This window comes from Myotis daubentonii, chromosome 6, assembly GCF_963259705.1.
Source record: "Myotis daubentonii chromosome 6, mMyoDau2.1, whole genome shotgun sequence".
Classification (NCBI taxonomy): domain Eukaryota; kingdom Metazoa; phylum Chordata; class Mammalia; order Chiroptera; family Vespertilionidae; genus Myotis; species Myotis daubentonii.
Window position 1 is genome coordinate 8965080 of NC_081845.1, and position 18868 is coordinate 8983947.

The 18868-nt window shown below is 41.2% G+C and overlaps 1 protein-coding gene across 3 annotated transcripts in view; it reads right to left on the reverse strand.

The window, feature by feature from the left end:
- ESR1 (estrogen receptor 1) overlaps positions 1-18868 on the reverse strand; it is a 332293-nt gene that overhangs the window by 285919 nt on the left and 27506 nt on the right. The window contains exon 2 of one of the 3 annotated variants that reach the window (XM_059700044.1): positions 6588-6687. The exons of 1 other annotated variant lie outside the window; for it this stretch is intronic. The gene's annotated coding sequence lies outside the window, so the exon portion shown is untranslated. Of the gene's footprint in view, positions 1-6587; positions 6688-16386; positions 16748-18868 lie in introns of those variants that run through there. One more of the 3 variants, XM_059700046.1, reaches the window with a different exon arrangement.

Below are 18868 nucleotides of genomic sequence, written 5' to 3' on the forward strand. Positions count from 1 at the left end.
TTTTAGCAAATTTATACCTCCTTCAAGTATTGAAAAAATAAGATAGATATATCTTTATTAGACCTCCAAAATATATTTCAGTGAGAAAATGAAAATACAGAATAATACACATACACACACAGGCATAGATTGCATATATAGCCTGATCCCACATTCTAAGATAATTTGGGTCCATTCTCCTGTATATGAGTGTATGTGTTTGCAGAAGGTGTGTGAGGTGGAGATAGCAGGAGGGGAACATATCAAGCTACATTCATTGGTGTCTCTGAAGCAGGCAAAGAAAAAGAAAGGAAGAAGGAAGAAAGACAAAAAAACTGTCTTATTAAGAGAAAATATGCATGCTACAGCAACGGAAGAAAATGTAGAAAATACAATTTTATCCATTATATTGAAAAATAATCAATACTAGAATAAATCCATGGACAAGGAACAGAGGTGACATGGCCAAATAAAATAATGATATGATTTCTAGAGAGGATTGTGGACAATTTTTGCTTGGCATCTTTAAGGAGAGTTTCTGCAAAATAATAGTATTTAAAAGGAAAGAAGAAAAATAGGGCAATTTTTCAAGAACCTTAAAAGTAGCTTTGCCCTTTGACACTACATTTCAGCTTTTAAGAATTATTTATTAGGAAATTAACAGAGATGTGGACAATGATACTAGTTACAACACCTAAGTAATTAAATTCTAATGTTAAGTAAATTCTGTAAGATACAATATAATTTCAATTTGCAAAATACATACTGTATGTATATGTGTGCATATATATGTGTATATTATGTATATATGTTATACATATATATTATACAATATAATGTTAATGAAAACCCAAGATACAACACAATTTCACTTGCAAAATACATACTTTGTATATGTGCATGTGTGTTTGTGTGTGCGTCAATACAAAGTATGTATTGTACAAATGGAAATTGTGTTGTATGTTGGGTTTTTGTTAACATATCATGATAATTTTTTATTTTTTATTGTACAAATATATATTAATAAATACATATATTCTAGCAACAGATTTAAAGAAAATATACTAAATATTTTTAGTAATTATCTGTGACTGGTGAGCATGTAGGGGATGTCTGTTTACATCTTTATTCTTTTCTCAAAACTTGTTAATATTAACATGCATTCTACAATAGGCAAAACACAAGAACCATTTTTAAATGGAAGCATAAGAAAGGTAACGAACTCATTTAAAAATGACAAATGGCACTTCTAGACAATTCAATGCTCCAAAGCATGGCCTTCCTCCAATTTCGTTCAACATTAGAACATGGCATCAAAGCCATCAGCAGCGCCAACCTGTGTCTACATTACCTGGATAAAAGGTTAAAGCAGGGGTGGGCAAACTTTTTGACTCGAGGGCCACAATGGGTTCTTAAACTGGACCGGAGGGCCGGAACAAAAGCATGGATGGAGTGTTTGTGTGAACTAATATAAATTCAAAGTAAACATCATTACATAAAAGGGTACGGTCTTTTTTTTTTTTTTTAGTTTTATTCATTTCAAATGGGCCGGATCTGGCCCGTGGGCCGTAGTTTGCCCACGGCTGGGTTAAAGCATAGAGCCCCTAGAATAGATTAACAAACTGTCCCCCCAGTATCATATGAACCCTGAAACAAATCCTCAGGTTATGAGGATGAATCCCTCAGGTAGGCAGCTCTCAGAGAGGTGACACCAGAAAGCCTTCCGATGAAAACCAGCAGAGCTGTTTTTATATTACCTCTACTGAAAAACACTGGAAATGGATTTCTTCAGGTCTCTCGTCAGAGCAGATTTCTATAGTTTGGTCTGAGGTCTCAACATTTGAAACACCTTTCCTTCTTGGTTCTCTTCTAGGTAGAAAGAATTTCAGCTGAAACGCAAGGCAGAGGTGCTGATGTGGGAGACAGATGAGCCTGCAGTGGGGACAGCTGGTGCGATCCCTGGCACAGCAAGGACAACCAATAAGCTTTCTTATCCCAGAAAATCTTCCCTAAGAGGGCCCAACAGGCCAACAAGATAACCATCAACCCTCTGAGGCGTACTTCTCCCTCCCACCCATCCCTGGGAAGGACTTTTGCTTCCTAGTTGACTCAACCACGATTCCCACCACATCTTGTTCCCATCTCCCAGTGGGATTGAAGAAAGATCAACAGAAACATGGGCAAAATATTTTTAAACACACTAGCCAACTCCCTTGTTGCCAAAGTAATGACAAGGAATGTGTTCTGCATGTTTGGGCTGAGTAAAGATCATAAACTATTCTGTAATTTTGTCAATACTCAACAAAATCTTATGTATATTCTGATGGGCAATAACATATTAAGATTTTTTAAAATATTTTTTATTGATTTTTTTAGAGAGGGAAAGGGAGGGAGGGAGGAAGGGAGGGAGAGGGAGAGGGAGAGGGAGAGGGAGAGGGAGAGGGAGAGGGAGAGGGAGAGGGAGAGGGAGAGGGAGAGGGAGAGGGGGAGAGGGAAAGGGAGAGGGAGAGGGAGAGGGAGAGGGAGAGGGAGAGGGAGAGGGAGAGGGAGAGAAGGAAAGGGAGAGGGAGAGAGGGAGAGGGAGTGGGAGAGAGGGAGAGGGAGAGAGAGAGAGAGAGAGAGAGAGAGAGAGAGAGAGAGAGAGAGAGACATTGATATGAGAGAGGAATATTAATCGGCTCCCTCCAGCATACCAACGGAGGTTCAAGCCCTAAACCCAGACCTGTGCCCTGACTGGGAATTGAACCAGCAACCTTTTGGTTCACAGGACCATACCTAACCAACCAAGCCACACTGGCCAGGGAAACTACTGATAATGTTTAAATAGATGCCAAAACAATGACTCAAAGTTATCATAGAAAGAAAATGTAGACATGGCTATGTGCATGCATCAGTTGATTCTAGCTTCTGGTGTCTGGTTCCCTTTGACACCATGGAACCCCAACTTTCACTGCTTGTGAGGATACATTGTTGTTGTATAAATAGAGCTTCAGACTGGAGAGAAAGTTCTGCTCCATTTCTTTGCTCCCATGTGTCAGGACAACAATACGAAGAGAAAGCCACCGTAATTTGCAGTGTGGCACTGTTATGTAGACAAGCCAAAATAAATCGAATGAACCAAACTGAACCTCTTAGACTCAACCAACCATAATCAAAGTGTGTATTAGGGCTCCTATTAGTACATACTCAGATAGATAAATTAATAAAAGAAGTCCCTTCTCTTGGCACCCAGCATAAAGGCAAGAATTATAATACACAGTATTAGAATATATTTACTGGTTTGCAATTTACTTAGAGACGAGATGAAAGCCACAAGAGAGCGTCAAAACCAGGAGAAATCACAGCAAATAGTACTAGTAAGAATGGAAATACAGCGGCAAAGTAATTTGACCCAAATAGAGAATAACGAGAACATAACAGGAGCATATTTATTAGTGGAAGTGAACACATATTGTTATATTGTAATTACTTCTTGTTTTTTCATGTGTGATTTACCATTTTGTGGATTATCCTTCCTTCTGCCAGTCTTTATCCATCTGAGTCATCTCTTGCCATCTTTAGTTCAGATGTGTCCACAGACCCCAAAATAATGTTTACCATTAATATATGTCAAATTTAATTAGCAAGGCAAACCAGATGGTATGGCTACAGTTTACTGGTCAAAGGACTCCTTCACCTCTCCAGCTTGGAGTCAAATCTGGTGGCACATTTTCACCAGTGGAAGAGAAGTCTGAATGGGAACTGAATAAATAATGATACTGGTCAGTCAACCCTGGCCTGCTGTCTCTTTGCTAAGTAAAAACTGGTCCAGATATAATCAGTCAACTCTATTAAGTGCCATTTACAGGCAGGAAAAGGTACTCATACGATGACAAAAATAGAAATGGCACTGTCTACACTCATGGCAAAGTCTTAGCCTTAAAGTTTGTGTCTTGAGTGGTTGAGTTCTAAACAGTAACAAGGAAACCATAAGAAGGTGTTCATGCAATGGAGATACAAATAATTCACAGTGAGCACTTGAGCTCCACATTTCACTGAATTATAAGCTTCTCAAAGGAAGAGACTTTTTATATAGCTGCTGTATTTCCTTCAGCATCTAAGCCCTATACCCGCAAACATAACCTGCAAACTCATGTTCACAGTGGCTAAGATCTTGGGTAACTGTTCAAGGTTCAAATCAGATGGTCTTCAGCAACTTACTGGATTTCTCTAAGCCTTTGTTTGCTTCCCTAGAAAATGGGCATAATGATCCCCACTCCAAAAGATGTTGTAATGACTAAACAAGCTTTTCTCTGTTAGGCACAAAGCACCATTACCAGCAGAAAATGGGATTGATAAGTGTAGAGGTCATATTACTGTCATATTCATTACTTGAATGAACTGATTCCAGGGATGATCAAAGTAAATCAGAAAATAAATAGGATTTAAAGAATTGATCTTTTGTAACTTGACACTTAGATCTTAAAAAAAAAAAAAAAAAACAGGAAGAAAGAATGGTTGTGGAACAACCCCACATGTGGCATATCACTAACCTACTAATATATTTTACTAGAGGCCTGGTGCATGAAATCCGTGCACTCAGAGAGGTGCCTCAGCCCGGCCTGCGCCCTCTTGCAGTCCGGGAGCCCTCAGGGGATGTCTGACTGCCCTGGCACACTGACCACCAGGGGGCAGCTCCTGCATTGAGCATCTACCCCCTGGTGGTCAGTGCGCATCATTGTGACCGTTGGGTCGATTTGCATATTAGCCTTTTATTATATAGGACGTATTGTACTCTTTGGCCCTTAGATTCTGTTTACATTAAGACCAAATTTTAAAATTAATAGAGCCAAATACCTTTGGGAGTAGGAGACCACTGATGTCCTGTTTCATCAATAAATGGAAAGGCAATAAAAATGGAGGGATATGATTCTGGTGCTATTACCTGAATGGCACAGTTATGCAGACAGACGCACAATGAGTTCAATGGTCCCTGGAATCCCCATGGCTTTGTTTCAGACCTCTCTCAAAGTCCCAGCCACAGCACATACGTGGGCCTTTCTAGAAAAATCAGCGTCAGGTAGAAGACCACTCAGAGACTGACAAGTGCGTGGAAACACAGACCACAAGAAAAGGAGTAACGGATAGAAAAGCTCCTAGTGGTTTGCATTCGTTCTTCCCCCAGCCTCAGTTGGGCAGAGGACTCGTTTATTTGTTTAAAAACCTTTTCCTTCCTTCCTCTGGCTTCATTGTCTTGCTCCTTGCTCTCCAAACTGTCTGCATTGAGCTGGCAAATAGCTCCAGGCAACATCACCCTGTTAGGAGTTCTGTGATTCACATAAGAGATCATTCGCAGTTGCTCTGACTTTTTTTTTTTTTTTAATTAAACTTATTGGGAAAGACACTGGTTAATAGATCATATAGGTTTCAAGTGAACATTTCTATGATGCAGGGTCTGTATGGAGGTGGGGCGGGTAGTAAAGGGTTAAGGGGGCCGAGTATATAGTGATGGAAGAAGACTTGACTTTGGGTGGTGGGCACACAATCCAATATTCAAACTCCTAATACAAGGATTTGAGAGACAGCCGTTTAAGATTCCTGCGCCAGAGGAGTTTTTGCCGCAGCTTCTAAACAGCCTGCCGGCAGCCATGCCCTTGAAGAGGCGCTGGGGTTGCTTCCAAATCCCTAAGAACAGTCACCCTCAGAAGACTGGCCGGACCAGTCCCACCGCACCGCTGAGGACAGTGGCAAAGCCTGGAACTAGTGACGTGATTTAACATTTTGGTTAGTCGCTCAGTGAGGTCTTTGCCTAGAAGCCTTCCTTTCCCGCACAGCAAGGCAAACAAGGCCCAACCAAAATTTTCCCAAAATTTCAAGCCAGCTCTACAGTGAGGAAGTTACCGTGCTGAGCAGTACATGCCAGTGTGGTCCTTGGTGAAACCAGGCTTAGGCCACTGGCATCTCGAGCTGATGGGCACACAGACTGTGTCCCACACCTCAGCGTCCTCACCCCTTCCCCCTTCCTCTCTCTCCCCACCCCCCCCCCCCCCCCCCCCGCAATTTGGGCTGGTTACATAAAAAGAAACCTTACAGTGTTCTTCAGTTGACTCAGACTTCCTGGCTATTGAAGGGTATGGGCACGGTATTTAGAAATCAGAAAGGATTTTAATCTTTCTATCACATGCCTGGCACTGGATTCACAAACTGTTAAATGAGCACACAGCCTCTCAGGTTGGCTTTTGGCAACAGCGACAACTTGTACTTTCAATGTAATATATGCCCGGCTTTCTAAGAGGTTTGCTAAGTCGTTTATAAATGTTCTGTGGAGGGCATGAGGAATGGACCTGAAGATCAGTAAGTTATTTTCTCTTTTAAATTTTAAATAAAAAAAAGACATGATTGCTTAGTGATCAAAAATGCAAATGAAATGGCTACTTGTCCACCAAATACATGTGTGCTTTCACTATGATACTCCCACTTGTCACTTTCAAATAATAAATTCAATAGAAAAGCTTCTCGATGATTGAGAATGTAAGGATCATGTCTCCATTTCTTGGTAGGTAACTGAATATACAAAGTCTATATTCTGAAGCTGTTCTACTTTAGGGTTAAATTAAACACACACTCACATTTTGCTTCTTATTAGCATCATCCAACTGGCAGGAGAAAAGGAGCTTCTGAAATTCAAATCAGGAAATATTTCCACTTGCTAGCAGCTATGATAGAACTCTGAGGGACACAAGAATGAAATAAAAGAGGTGTTGTTTTTTTTTAAGTTTGGGTTTTCTGCATGTGGAATATACTGTTGATCATTGTAGATAAATTCCCTAACCTTCCCAATAATATGTAAAGAACTTCGACCACACAGTGTATGGAAGGGATGTTTTAATGGGGTGGCTCACAGATCGTATCCCTCCCTCCAAGGAGCACACGGGGATACCTGGTGTACTGCTAGGCCTCTGGCAATACCGGCTTGACAATCAAAGAAATTAAATGGAAAATTATTCTCCACACCCAATGGCCAAATTGTGCCTTATGTATTCATGGAAGAAGTCATGGGAGAGAAACAGGAAACAAATATGCTCACACATACCTCAGTGGTGATTCAAAATTCAGATTAATTCCTCCATCCTTTCTAAAAGAGCTGTGCTAAGATTTGCTACTATAGCCCTGGGAAACATGCAGAAGTTTTTGTGCCGTAGTCTTTCTAGTTTCCTTCTTCGTTTGTTTTTAAGAGGGAGCAAAAAGGCGGTATGAGTGGTTTCTTAAGATTTCCTTAATTAAAGCTGATTTGATTCCTCACATAAATAAAACAAGTGGTCTGCCCTGACTGGGTTTCTCAGTGGTTAGGGTGTCAGCCCTCAGAGCAAAGGGTCTCAGTTCAATTCCTGGTCAAGGGCACGTACCTTGGTTGCAGGCTCGACCCCCGGGTGGGTGCAGTCGGGGTGGGTGCAGGAGGCAACCAATCAATGTTTCTCTCATCTCGATGTTTCCCTCTCTGTCTCTCTTCCCCATCCTTGCTCCCTTCCACTCTCTCCCTTTCTAAAGATCAATGGTAAAAACGCCCTCCAGTGAGGATTTAAAAATAAATAAATTAGACAAGTGGCTAAAGATAAAAGCAGTCTCACTTAGCAATAGGCACTGGAGAATCATGTTTCACTCGTCTGTTCAGCTCAAATTCCTTGACCATCGTATTTTACAAAGCTAAATAGGACAGAAGTTATTTACCATCGACACCATTGCCCAGCATTTTTTGCAGAATGCATAGGCCACCATCTACTCTATCCACTCAGGTATACAGCTGACTTCCAATTCTGCAGATCAATGTTGCCCTTAGAGCAAAAAGTCATGGGCCACAGTATCTCCAACTGTGTTCAACAGCAGAGTTGCACCTGCGGTAGCTGTGTGGTAGGGGTTCACCAGGGAGACTCAGACTTTGCTATATGATAGGAAAAGCCGTCACTGCATGAAGTAAGTGAGGAATTTAGCAATGCCACTCAATACACACTTTTATCCTATTATTTGTAAAACAACTTTCTTAATCCTTACTTACACGTAAAATTCTCCCTAAATTTTTACTTTATTATATGATATTTCAATAGACTCCCTTAGGGTAACTCAGGAAGAATCCATTGGTAATTTTCACTGTGGATTTCAAACATTAGGGGTGTCAGGTATTGAAAAAGGCCCTGATATTTTTTAATGCTGTCTAATGACTTCAAATATACAAGACGTGATAAAGTGAAAAAAAATACTTGTTTAATGTCTTAACTTTGTTTTTCCATCTAAAAGACTAGTGTGACTATGTTTTTTCTTATTTGCAAGCAGCAATGAACCTAATTTATTAACATTCTCTCAACAAAACAACAACAACAAATGGAAAGTTTAACATTGAGTTAAGGAGACTCAGAATTAACAGGTACCCAATGACAGATTTATAGGGACCCATGAACTCTATATTTTATGTCTAGGAAACATCTGCTCAGAGAAAGTGGTTTATGGTTTCCATATCAAATAGAGAAAAATACCATATTGATCTGAGACTTTGACAGTTGTTGTTTTTTAAAGCAATAGTAATGTAAATGCTATTCTAGATGGCTTGTTTACTCCATTATGTCCTACTAAAATCAAGGAGATACAGAAATTGTCATGCAAAAAAGTGATGAAGGTAAGAAAGAATCATTTCCCATGGAAAATTCATAAGCATATGCCATAGAGGTGAAAAGGCTAATTAAATATAACCTTCAATTAATCTACGAAAGAAAATTTTTCTCCATGTGAGTCCATAGATCATATGGGCTTCTTCAATCACTTGGACCCACTAATCTAAAACAGTGAAATACAATCCCTAGAAAAACTCAGAGTTAGACATGTCACAGATGGTAATACAGATATGGAGAAATTTTGCACAAACATACAACAGCCTAAGCATCTTCTTTTGATTTTTTTTAAACCCAGTCTTTTAGGCTCATTCTAAATAATTACACAAAGCAAGGAATTGGCTATTATCCAATCAATTTAGACTATGGACACTGACCAAATTGTTTGACATTTTGCCCTCATCCCTTCTATTTTCAGCCCACATTTCCCCCCTCCACGGTGACTTTCTGGTTATGTATTATCTGGTTTTGGCAGTCTCTACCACCCACTTCAGATAATTGCTCAACTCTCTGCTTGGCTTCTTGTTGGGTAGGCTTGACCTAAGAGAATGGATGAAGAAAGAGCCAGCATTTCCTTTGATCTCTTGGAACTTGGGATTTCATTATATAATCTGCCATAAATCCTAGCGGTAGAGATTGACATCAACTTCCAAACTTGCCATAATATGACACTCCTAGTTGATTCATTATGGATTCTGACATTTCTTAATTAACATGAACTCAATACTTAAGTTTGTCTGTGATAAGACATTTTTTTAGTTGCCTTCTTGATATTTTTAAGGGTTGCCGTGATTAATTTTTTTCTTCTGCAATCTAAGCTTTATAGGCCAAATGTTCTAACTGGCTATATGCCTCTACGGTTTAAGCTCACAGATGTTTCCTTGTGGCCACAGCAAACACAACTCCTCTGAGAATAAGTTTGATAAATAAAATTGGCAATAAATTTTGAACTAAAGAGCTGCATAAAGAAGTCAAGTGCAGCCCTCACTAGCTACACTTTTGTAAGTCTACAAACTTGTCTAATGTACTCAATTCTCAGATATCGGTGGTAATGGATTCTAGGAATGCCATCAACAAATTAAAGTTTCAAACAATCCAAAAACCTCCCTTCATTTAGTATTATAAATCCCTTTCCCCACTGGACAACATATTACCATGACTGCTAACAAGTAGAAAATTGGCACACTTAAATTTGGCTTGTATTCCAAGTGCTGAGGGAGGAGTAAAATGGATAGAATCCAGGTGGTGAGAAGGAAGTGAGGCAAGGGCCCTGCATAGTCTACACATGAATAATTTGTGAACTGCTCTGAGTGCTTGTTACTCAACTACATTAATATTGTTTATGCAACATGAGTGCCATAGCAAGCAGGAGACCATTGCTTTCTGCTTTTTCCTTTCCTAGAAAACATTTTTCTATGAATATTTTCCTTCACACACTAGACTTGAAGTACCTTGATTTGTGAAGCCTACACGATCTGGAGAAATAGACCAACAAACCGACATGAACCATGTTCTTCATGCCAAATATTATAATGTCACCCTCTCCCTGCACTTCTGCTTAAAATACAAAGCCAGGCATTGTCCACCATGACACATTCTCAGGAGTATAGTGTCATCATTTGAGATTTATTGTAACTGAAATTAAATTACTTAGTGTGTTGGCCTTTCCCCAAGCCCCACCCCCAATAAGTCTTTGCCTTTTCTTTTTTCTTTTTAATTGGCACCCTTACCTGTTATTTCTCCTTAGAAGAGAAAAAAAAAAAAAGAGGAAAAGAGAAAGTACAATCTGACTTCTTCCTTCTATCCTCAAATCACTGAATTCAGTGCCCCCATTCCCTTAAGCATAAAGCACATAAACCAATAGAATGATGCCATGTCTTCACTGTATCACTAGCAGAATCTTGGATGGGAGTTTGTAGTTATTATGCCCACTTTACAGATGGGAAAACAGAGCGCTGAGCATGCAAGTTGTTTACTTCAGGTTACTCAGCACATCAGTAGCAGAGTAATTTCTTTTTACTGCCAGCCTACTTCTTTCTCCACTAGTCACTTTTGAAACAAAATCCTCTTTACAACCATAAGCAATCATTTCAAAGAGCAAGTCCTAAATAATTTTTAAATTTTATTATAACTCTCTTGAACTATTCTAATCACCTCCAAATTGATGTACTCCCTTTTCATCTGAAAACTTCAATCTACACAGTGTTTTTCTAGGGTTAAGTTTTTATTTTATTCCAACTCTACTCCAAAATCTTTAATGCCTACACTAGCAAGTCCAAAAATATGACATTAGCTCCATTCCTGAATGATCACATACCACCTCCCTGCATGCTTCTCACCTATGTTCCTCTGAGGCTGGCTAATGATTCCCTAACACTTTTTCTCCATGTCTCTTCTTACGGCCTTCCCTGTCCTTGTATTTTCCTGTATAAACATAACCCATCTTTAAGGTCACGGGCAAATAGTGACAGCACCCCTTCCATCTCACCCACCTCTAGAAACACCCAACCCCTTCCCCATTTCTCCCTCAACCAGAAATAACGTCCTCTCTTTGTGCTTCCGCACCATGGTGCTCATCACTCCCAAAGCACTCACCATCTTCTACTCTGCCTTACTATATTATGTGATAGTATGGTCTACAGTCCATACTATAGGCATCATACAATAATGTGATGTCATATTATGTGCCTTACTGACCCTAAGTGATAGTAAATGCCCTGAGGTCAGAGAACTTATTGGGTTCTATTGAACACAACAGTTATGCCCCAGACTCCCTGGGTATCCCAGCCCCTCCCCAGGCACTGGAGTGAGTGCCAGTCTGAACAAACCCCATCTCTGCACTGGAGGCACTTTCAGTCTGGCTGGGAGCAGAGACTCCGGGACAGATCTGAATAAACCACAGCCGGGCCCTTGTAAATATTACTCACTCCTTAAATATAATCAGGAAAAGAGCCTAGCAGTGTTTGTCAAGTTGAACTATACTGGATTCTGACTAAACTTCATCTCTAAATATCCCATAGTAAAACTCAGTGCAAGGAGGATTTTCAAACCTCCATATAAAAAAAATTACATCTGTATTTATCACATAGTTTTAAAGTGAAATAGATTAAAATGGGCTAAAGCTATGATGTCATCATCTTTAATTAGACTCCTTTCCGTATTTTGGTTTTAAGAGAACAAATCCTGACAGCTAATTGGCTATAGTAAATAAAAATGAATGTACAAAGGACAAATGTTTTCTGTCAGATAAACTCCAAAGTTCTTGTGGATTCCTTAGTATCTTTATTGGAATTCAGAAGGGAAATAGCCCAGTGAGGCCACTTCTATGAACAGCAGAGCCAGGAGAGGTCTCAGAAATGCAGACCATCCACTTAACTAAAGGGACAGCCCAGGGGGAGAGGTGTGTTCAGAGAGCTCAGCTGCCACTGGATAAGAGAACAGCTGGATGGGATGGGAGGAGACCGAATGCCAGGGGCTCTCTACTCTGCCAGCAAAGCACGGGGACTTAGCACAGCAGCCATGAGCTCATCCCCTGAGCAAGTCTTACACTTTCAACTTCCCCAGGATTGTGATTTTGTTGTGGCCTGTCTCTCCCCACTGTCACTGGCAGTGCCCAAACAGGACCTGGAAGATGGTGCCCATTTGTATCCATTCTTAGCAGGAAACACCAAAGAACTGAGAGTTGGAGCAGCTACAAATAGGAGACTGGAGCCAGATTCAGCTCCTAAAGGCTGAGGTTAAAAGAATGAGGCTCCAGGTGTGCAGCTGCTAAGTCACTGTGGTTTTTGTAACAGGAGGTCCGGGAAGCTCCTAGCCACCTGTCCGCTCGGAGAAGTCAGGGAGCCTCCTGAAGACTGCAGGGTGAGCCAGGGAGAGGAGTGGTCGGAGAGGTGAGCAGCAGCTCCCTGAGGCTGTCCTCGGCCATTCCTTCTATCCTGCCTGCCTTGCTCACACTCAAGCTCAGCCACGTGGCCAGAAGGCCAAGATTCCTGACCCACACTGTGTCCAGGGCACACAGTCTAGGTCCTGAAGGACATTGTCAACCGCCGCTCACACCCATTCCATAGCACCAAGCCCGGGCTACTCTCAGTCACTTGGTGACAAGGTTTTACATGTAACTAGGAAATGATTTATACCTTCCAGATAAAAACGTGCATTTTATTAAACTGAAACTTTTTTTAAATATATTTTATTGATTATCACATCTCTGATATTGATTTACAGAGAGGAAGGGAGAGAGAGAGAGAGCTAGAAACATCGATGAGAGAGAAACATCGATCAGCTGCCTCCTGCACATCCCCCACTGGGGATGTGCCTGCAACCCAGGTACATGCCCTTGACCAGAATCAAACCCGGGACCCTTGAGTCCGCAGGCCGACCCTCTATCCACTGAGCCAAACCGGTTTCGGCTAAACTGAAACTTTTTACAAAGCTCTTCTAGATAGTTTACTTAATGTAATCCTCATCAATAGCCAGCAAACTTCTGTAAGTCAGGTATCATTCTCCCCTTTCACAGATGAAGCTACTGAAACTTCGAGAAAGTATAATATGTTCTTTGATCAGCCTATTCTCTCTGAAGCAAGCTGAGCTTGCTTCTCCAAGGCAAGGATCAGATTGATCAAAAACTTTAGAAATTAATGTTGTATCAAGTAATAGCAGAGGGCATGAACTTTCAAAATACTGATCTTCCAGTTTTAGGATTGTCACTTATAAAGTGGTTAACATTGGACACATTACCTAACTTCACAAAGCTTTGGTTCCCTCATTTGTAAAATTGGAATCATTCTATTGTTTACCAGTTAAGATCATTGTCAAGATTAAATCTGATAACAGCTAGAAATAGCACTGTGCAAAGTAAGAAACCCCTAAACATTAGGTGCTGATATAATTGCGTTTGCTACCATCTCATGGGCAGTAGATAATTGTTGCAAAGATAGTGAGAGAGAGGCTAACCCAGGCTTCAAGTAGGATTGAAGTTACAGCATAACTCTACATGTACACAGACTCACACCTTGCCCAAGAACCAAGTAAAACACTGTTTTAAAAATCCTCACTGAGGATATGTTTACTGATATTTAGAAATAGATGAAGGGAGAGAGAGAGACACATTTATCAGTTGCCTTTCATATGTGCCCTGACTGGGAATCAAACCTGCAACCCTTTTGGTGCACGGGACAATACTCCAACCAACTGAGGCACCTGGCTGGAGTAAAATGCTTCTCTTGATGCCAAAATAAATGTAACAAGTCTTTTACCTACTCTCACAGCATTTTCTTTGCTACTCGTCTCATCACAAAGGAGTGTGACTGTCCTTACAGTCACAAAGGAGAGGAACAACGGAGGGAAGGATGTTGGAGGTTTTCACGCTTTCTCTTCTGACACTTCATGCTCATTTCAAAAGCAGCAGCATGTCCACAGGTGGCCTGCTCAACCGGATGGGGTGTGTTGCCCTTTTTGATTCAGCTCAAGTTGCAAGTTATAGTCAGATGAATGCAAACTTCTAGCAGCTACGGTGCTGACCATGAGTTCCGGTCATTTACTCAAACAGCACTTATTATCAGGCACTGTACTAGGCTTAGAATGAAAATGAGTTTCTGACTCTTGAAGACTTTAAGTAGCTCAATGAGTGGTTTAATCTTATTTGCTCCATACAATTATATCCGCCAGTTACTCATAATACCCTTACTTTGCAGGTGAGGAATTGTGCAAAGATGAAATTGCACAGCTAGACAGCGGAGGGAGCTGTGAACTCTGCCGTCTTCTGTGGATTTGAATTAAAGGACCTAATGTCTAAGACCTCACCGAAGAGCGAGCAACTGCTATGGAAGACCTGAGCAGAAGTATAAGCTTTCTAGAAAAATATTTTTAGGGGTGAAGAGATGGTACAAGCCCGAATAAAGATGAGTGTGCAGGACCACATCTCAACCGACATCAATGGAATTTGCACAGTCTACTCAGAGCTGGTCACCGTCACTCTTGACTGTTTTCTTTGCAGACAATCTGCAACCGTGAAACAAAGCTGTTCTCTGTCCAAAGCAAACTAAAGCCCAACCACTGGGCCCTGAGCCCCAGCAGTTGTTCTGACCAACTGGGCTAAACGAATATGGACAAATACTCAGAGAACCCATAGATGACAATACAAAATTGTTTAGCAGGCGCCCAGTGTGTATATGTCTATTGTATAGAGGTCTAGAGGGAGCGGTGGGGGGAAGGCAGACAGGGCCTACCTCTAAATCCTAAACTGAGCGAAAGATACAGTCCTTTGAAATGAGAGATAATTGCTTAACTTTGTTCTTATTGCAAATTTAAGACGCATGAGCTTTCTTCCTTTCCTTGGCTATCACGAGCAATAAAACAAGACAAATATCCCCAAGCGTCTAAGAAAACTATCCTGCTAGTAATCACAACCTTTATATTCATATTCAAAACTTTGCCTTTCCCCCTACATGTCACATCTCTGATATTTACATTATTTTTGTTCCTCATCTCTTTGAAAATCTAACAACCTCTACGATATTGTGTCCAAATTCTGGAGTATTACAGCCGTGCATGCCGAGGCCTGATATCTTCATAGGACAGTAATAACATCGGAACAAACATTTGCATTTGAGAAATAGGAATTTTATTGGGTAGAAATGAACTCTGAAATCTAGGTCTCAGAAGTTCACATCCAACTTCATTTTTATATATATACACATACACACACATATACATATATACCTGTGTGCGTGTGTGTGTGTGTGTGTGTGTGTACACACACAAGCATGTATATAAACACATAAAAACCAGATGATTTTCCCAGCAACCTCTTTCTTGGAGTTGCTCTGCAAGGCGATTTGATCTGGTCCATAGAAACCAATAGAAATCTGGCACCTTTGAACGGGCAATCAGTGCCATGACCCAAGTCCTGATAAAGCCCAACCCTTATATCAAGTTGGCTTCATGGGCACATCTGAGAGAAGGAGAAATGTTTACCCTCCTGACAAAGCATGAAACTTACAGCCTCATGCACATTTCCTGGAGCGGGTGGCGTTCCTCTCGCCAAAATGAAAGTATCCTGCCTGCCTTCCGTGGCTGCCACCTCAGGAGGGCAGGCGCCCCGTGTGCGGGGGTGGCACGAACGCACCCCCGTCCTGCTGCCCAAAGGGCTCATCTGCTTTCACAGAAGAGCAAACCAAGGCAGCAGGACTGCGGAGAACTTGCCTGAAAGCTCAGGGCAGAGAGGGGGTGTCCCTTTCGCATTGCTCGATGGCGCAGCTTTTCAGAAAACTCGACTGCCTTCGGGGAACAAACCATGGCTTATTCAGATTGCTTCGCTCAAACTCCCATAAATTACAGCACCGAGGAGTAAGGAAACAGGGGATGTGTGCAGGCCGGCCCGCCATCCGTCCGATGAGTAACTTTCAAAATTCCGACGCATTGCAACAACACAGTTCCTCACAGCTAGAGTCAAACCCACTAAACACACAACACAAGGCGGGCGGGCAGCCGGGCTGCGGCCCGGGGAGTCAGGCTGCCCTCTGAACCGGCTGAGCACTCCTCCCAAAGTGAGTGTCCACGGGGCCAAGTTTAGCTTTAACCTTTTAAAGTCGCAGCAACACGTGTCGGCCACATATCCCTGGAGCGATCCGAGTAAAAGGTACATCTTTTCACATGGGAGGGAAGCTCCCAAGTTACCTCATGCTTGGAAATAGTAGCACAGAGACCAAAGAGGAAAAACAAAATTTAAAAAAAAAAAAATGGAAAGAGAAGAAACAGGAGTACCTACTTGAGAAGAATGTCCCTCAAAGCCTGTCTTCTGGTGCTATGGCCTGGGCTAGAGAAAGGAGCTAACCTTCCGAGCCCGTTAAGGAGCTGCTGAGCATGGAGCCTGCATTTTCAGTTTTGGTGAAATCGGCTCCGAGGCAGAAGACAGGAGGCTGTTCTGACCATGAAATTAGGAAATGCAGTCACTCAAAACTAAAGAACTAGCACCACCATTTGACTAGGAATGGAAACTCTCCCTGCAGAGCAGAGGAGGGGTGCCTTCCTCTCTGCACACCAGGCCCCACTCTCCCTTTCTCAGCCCTGGGGTCAAGGCCGACGGTTCACAAGGGTTCGGTAAGCTGCCTCATCGGCCGGCGGTGTTTTCCTGTAACCCAGCTGATTTCCTCTTTCAGGCTAATACAGCTTGAAGTCTAGACAGGCATGCCGAGTTGGAAAAATAAATAAAGCATTCATGCAGGACGTAAATGTTGTTCATCCAAAATCAGTTACAGCGACGAGCAAGCGTGGACACGTCTCTGGTGAGCGTTTCCCTAACGCTCTGGTTCAGCCATTGACTGGACAGCCGCTCCGCACGCTTATCGCTGATTAATGGGCTCCTGGCGGCGGCAACCTTCTCGTCTCTCTGCGCAGCCTTCCCCTCTGTCATGTGACCTTTCCATGCACTGTCCGGCATTTCCTGCAGCCACTTAAGGGTTGGTGGGTGTTGGGGCTTGTTTACTCTGAGAGCAACATTCCAAAGTAAGAAAAAAAAAATGGGCTAAGAAGTAAAATTGGAGCTTCTTAAAATAATATTGAAATGCCAATACTTTACAAAGTCTGCTGTGCTTTAGGTAGTGTGCATTATACAGGACTTTTTAAACATACCAGTATATTAGATTTTCCTACTCTACAAATCGGAGGAAAGGCTGGTGTTCGGAAGTGAGGAGGGTAGAGAAGATGAGGGGAGGCGCCTGTCTCGCTTCTGGGCACCCTAGAATCTCCAGGTGAAAGTTTACATCTGTAGGGCAACAGGTGAATCGCATAATCGGCTTAGAAAAGAAAAAAATTCTCATCATCAACAGTTTAAGACATTTTGAATGAAAGGATCTTAACCCGTCTTCAGTCTTCTCTATACTTGTGAGTTACGCATAAAATAAGGTGACTATGCAAATTTGTCTGGGGTTCATTTCCACAGACTACATGGAGCAAGATGCCTTTTAGCTAATATGTAAAGTATTTTATTTTTAAGAAACATGAAATTGCAACAAGATTCCCTTACAAAAAGAACAATCGCATATGCTAATGCTTTGTAGGAGGGGAGTTATTAGCTTTTTATTCGTTTCATTATGGTTTCTGGCAAAAGGTAAATTCTTCGACAAAATGTTTTGAACAGCTTAAACGTTTTGAAAGCAAAATCATTTTTTTCTAAATTCATTAAATCCTTCAATTATTTTATTTGCCAAAATGCGGGAACTATGCTTTTCAAACATCATTTAGTTTCCTGTTAAAATCAGTTGTACACATTGAGACAGAGAGCACCACGTCTCCAAATAGGACATTCAGTAGATTCTGAACTGAAGGCTATAGATTATTTTCTTTTCATTAGAAAATATAACCCTATAATATACAATATAAACTGGGTCAGTTGTTCTTAAATAACTATCAGTGACGTTTACTTGCATCCCAACAAGTGCTTTCTCAAGTGAGCGAGAATAAAAAATAACAGCAATTGTCTTCAGAGCGCATACTAGAAGTCAGATACTATTATTCTAAGTACCTTCCTAACAACCCAGTGAGGGAAGCACTGTTAGAAACTCATTTTACAAATAAGTAAACCCTGGGATACCAAGATTAAGTGTCTATACAACATTTCACAGCTGGCGTCAGCTGGACTCAGGTGGTCACCTCAAGTGCCAAGATTTTGACATTCCACTGCAGAATCCAAACCAGCACACAAGAACGTAATATGGGAACATGCATGTTTATATGTGTCTTCATGGGAAGAAAAAAATGGAGAGGTTATCAGCATATGGGTAGCAACAGTTTCTACAGAATGATACAAAATATATTTATGAATCATCTTAAAGTTTACCATTCTAATGAAATCACTAAAAATTAAAGTGTCTGCTTGAATTAACATTCTTTTTAAATATCCAGTGCTTTCTTAGAGAAAAAAAAAAACCTCCTTTGAGGAAAATTTTCTAATTAAATTGCATTCACCGTTATTAGATACACTGAATAATGGAAAATAAATTAGAAGAAAAGGCCAATTTAAGTAAAGCTGTACAATATTATTCTAGAAATCCTTCCAGGTTCCAACCTTTTTATATTATGTCCTGTCATTCCACCAAAGACCACTAACAGCCTGGACTCCACAAGCAAAAAAGCAGAAAATTGGTGCAATCTGCCTGGGTCACGCAGGCAAAACCCTGCTGTGATCTGGGTGATGCCGGTGAAAATAAAAACCAGGTTTTTGCTTTGGAGTGTGTTTTTGTCTGATGCCT